Source organism: Adiantum capillus-veneris, chromosome 22 (genome assembly GCF_014529385.1).
Source record: "Adiantum capillus-veneris isolate H3 chromosome 22, ASM1452938v2, whole genome shotgun sequence".
NCBI classification, from domain to species: domain Eukaryota; kingdom Viridiplantae; phylum Streptophyta; class Polypodiopsida; order Polypodiales; family Pteridaceae; genus Adiantum; species Adiantum capillus-veneris.
In genome coordinates, this window is record NC_140952.1 from 61,925,985 (window position 1) to 61,930,473 (window position 4,489).

Below are 4,489 nucleotides of genomic sequence, written 5' to 3' on the forward strand. Positions count from 1 at the left end.
GTATCCTCTTTGCAACACCTAAATCTTTCATTGAAAAAGATTTAGACAGCTCCTCTTTTAGGTCTTTGATGTCCTGCATGTTAGCACTTGCAATCAACATGTCATCAACATATAACATTAGGATGATGAATTTCCCATCTCCCAAATTCTTCGTGTAGACGCAGTGATCCGAGTTGCATCTTGTGAATCCATGATCCAACATCCATCGATCAAACTTCAAGTACCATTGTCTTGATGCTTGCTTTAAACCATACAAGCTCTTCATTAATCTGCAAACCATTTTCTCCTTGCCTTTTACTTCATACCCCTTTGGTTGAAGCATGTAGATTTTCTCCTCTAAGTCACCGTGAGGGAATGCTGTATTTACATCCATTTGCTCGAGATTTAGATCATGAGCAGCCACAAGGCTTAAGACAAGACTAACTGAGTTCATTTTTACAACAGGAGAAAATATTTCATTGAAGTCAATACTTTTCTTTTGAGAAAACCCTTTTGCCACAAGCCTAGATTTGTACCTTTTCTTCCCACCTTCTTCTTCCTTCAGCTTGTACACCCATTTGTTTTGAAGTGCCCGCTTAACTTTAGGCAACTCAACCAACTCCCATGTTTGGTTGCGATGTAGTGAGTCCATCTCCACTTGCATGCTCTTTGTCCATTCTTCTTTGGATTCATGTTGTATAGCTTCTTCGTATGATTCTGGCTCTCCAGAATCTGAGATCAAGAGATGGTTTAAGGAAGGAACAAACCTTTCTGGAGGTCTACTTGCTCTTGTAGATATTTGGGGAATAGGTTGAGGCTCCTCATTTGGTTGACGTTGTTGCACATTGTCACCGTTTGCAGTCCTTGAGTATTCACCGTCCTCAAGCTCCATGTACTCATCACCTGTTTCTTTTGTTTGTTTTCTTTCCAAGTAATCTTTGTACATATTTTGTTCATTAAAAATTACATCCCTACTCCTTAAGATTTTACCATCTTCAGGATTCCATAGGCGATACCCAAAGTCACCTTCTCCATAGCCAATGAAGAAACACTTTTTGGAATTTGCATCTAGCTTTGATCTTAGGCTTCTATCTATGTGCATGAAAGCCTCACACCCAAACACTTTGATTAATGCATAATTCACCGGTTTACCTGTCCATGCCTCTTCTGGAACTCCCCCATCCAATGCCGTTGAGGGTGACCGGTTGATTAAGTACACAGACGTACTTACAACTTCCACCCAAAGCTCAAGCGGTAGGCCTGCATGTAACCGCATGCTTCGTGCTCGCTCCATGATTGTCCTGTTCATCCTTTCCGAAATCCCATTTTGTTGAGGTGTCCTTGGGGTTGTCCTTTGCCTCCGAATGCCATTGCTAGCACAAAAGCTTTCAAAAGCTTGGCTGCAATATTCACCTCCATTGTCGGATCTGAGGCATTTAACCTTGGTACCTGTTTCATTCTCCACAAAGGCTTTCCACCTTTGAAATATGGACAATACATCGGATTTATTCTTCATGACATAAACCCATGTTTTTCTAGTCGCATCGTCTATGAATGTTACATAGTACAATGATCCACCAAGTGATGGTGTAGTTGTAGGACCGTAAACATCAGAATGAACCAACTCAAGTTTTTTATTTTTTCTTTCATTTCCTGATTTTTGAAATTTTACCCTCTTTTGTTTACCATAAACACAATCTTCACAGAACTCTAAGTCCACTTCTTTCAAACTTGGTAGAAGCTTCTTTGTTTGAAGGATTTGCATTCCTTTGGCACTCATATGCCCAAGTCAGTAGTGCCACACCGCACTGTCAACTTCTGTAGTTGTTGCACAAGCTGAAGGTTGCATGCTAACAGTACACAAGTAAAGTGTACCGACTTTTTCTCCCTTGGCAACCACCAAAGATCCCTTTGAGATCTTCCACGGTTTGTTTCCAAATGCAATGTTGTGACCTTCATCGTCCAATTGTCCTGTAGAGATCAAATTTTTGCGAAGAGAAGGAACATGCCTAACATCTTTAAGCTTCCATTCATTTCCATTAGTAGTTTTGACAGAAATTGTACCTTTGCCGACAATCTCACAAGCTTCATCATCTCCCAAGTATACATACCCAAAATTACCTTTGGTGTAGTCTTGGAAATGTTGCTTGTGTGGTGTCGCATTGTCTAATGAGAGAATTAGAGCATCTTGCTTTACTTTACCTGCCACATTGGCCTCCGATGTTGGCTTGTTGTCTTGAGACTCAGTCTCCTTCTTCTTCTTGGACCATCAATTCTTCTTGACGTGGCCTTTCTTACCGCAGTTCCAACATTCAAGAACTGACTTTGTGTGTGACTTGCTCCGTCTTGAGAGATCACGACCCTTTTGGCTTTTGAACCTCTCCTTAGGCCTTCCTCTTGTTTCCACTGACAATGCAGCACTTGATGATTCTCCTGTGCTTCTCCTTCCTATTTCCTCGCTTAGGAGAACACCTTCAACATCATCAAACTTAAGAGTATTTGTACCAGAGATAGAATTACTTACAGCAATCACAAGGCTGTCCCAACTATCCAGTAGAGATGATAGTATAAGGAGAGCTCGCACTTCGTCATCGAAATTGATTTCCACCGATCGAAGTTGACTTATGTTTGTGTTAAATTCATTTAGGTGTTCTACAACTGAACCATTCTCTGCCATCTTTAGATTGAACAAGCGCTTCATAAGAAATACCTTATTGGATGCCGATGGTTTCTCGTAGAAGTCGTCAAGTGACTTCATCAAGTCCTCCGTGGTCTTCATCTCCAAAAAATTGAAGGCCACCATTGACGCCAAGCTTAACCGGATTGTTCCCAGTGCCTTTCGATCAAGGACAATCCATGCTTCATTTGTCATTGTTGCGGGCTTCTTCGCAAGACCGCCTAGTGGCAAATAGAGGTCCTTCTAGTAGAGATAGTCTTCAATATGCATCTTCCAATGTTGGTAGTTTTTGCCATTGAACTTCTCAATCTTGAGCTTCCCTTCCTCCGCCATAACTCCCACTCAATTCAAGGAATCCTTTCCTTGAGATAATTTAACTACGAGCAAACCTTGCTCTGATACCAGTTGTTAGGAAATAAGACGTAGCTAAATAGATAATTGAGTAGATTACTTAATGGAGAGAGACAAATTTACTTACACGAGATTATAGAGTAGAGAGAGAGAGAGAGAGAGTACACACGATATACGTGGTTCACCCAATGTGGGCTACGTCCACGAGAAAGCAGCCACTCAATGGCTTTAGTACTTCAAAACAAGAAGTAGTTTACAAAGGGATTATACCCTTAATGGAGCTCCCGCCTTGCTTCACTCTCACCACCTCACACTCACCTTGTTGCATCAACTTCACACTATATAATGTGTGTAGAAATGGCCTCCTTTTATAGGCCAAAAGGACTGCCCTCTCTTATGAGAGGCAGCCATGTGTAGCCGCCCTTGTGCGAATAAGTCCAAATCGGACCCTCCAATCCGCCCATGTGTGGCCGCCCTTGAGAAGACAAGTCCGCTTTTGAATTCGACCACCGGCCATTGACTTCCGACCACCGGCCATCGGCCATTGACTACCGGCCACCGGCCAACCGACCGGTTGTTTTCCGACCACTTTCCAGCCACCGTCCGGCCATAATATTCCGGTGAAAAAAAATCTCTGGGGCCTCCGCCCCCGAGGCCCCTAAAGTTGCCTCTGATTCTTGTCCGTGAAAATTTTGGTTTTCGGTGAGTGATTTTCCTTCACGCACGATGGCTTCTCCTCATAATGGGGGCCTTACAAATGTGCGCTTTTATCACAAAAAATTACAAGGGTAAATCAGGCTCCATACTTAACAATTTATGTAGATGATTTGGTGATCACAGGACCAAATGAGAGACATATTTCTGAATTTAAGGCTGATTTGAATGATGCTTTCAAGATGAAATATTTGGGGCTGTTGCATCATCACTTGGGCATACTATTTAAGCAGTGTGATGGTGGTATTGCCTTGTGTCAGAAAAGTTAGATAGAGACATTACTATTGATAGCCGTTTTTCGACTCTTTGTAATTGCCACAGTGAGTTACCTCACCCTACCAAAATCACCCAAACACTGTGGCTATCCCTACCATTTCACTGTACATAGGCGTGCGTGAGTCACGGGACTTTTCCCATATCTTCTTAAAAAACCCTCAATTAGCTAGTCATTGAGCTAGTTGAGCCAAAAAAATTAAAAAAATTAAAAAATATAAGTATATTATGGCCCATGCGTATGTAAATATTTCTTTGTATATAGAGCCTAAATAAAAGATTTTTTCATAATTATTTTGGTATTTATTTAAATATTTCTACCTAGGTGTGTGTTATTTATGCTCTGTACATTGCCTCACAATTTTTCCTTACCATTTTTCATACTCTTTATTCCATATAGAAATATTTTCATGTAAGCTTCTCTTATATTTGGTGTAACTCCACCCCAACAAAAATCCAAAAAAACTAGTTTTATTTATGTGTATATTTTTTCAC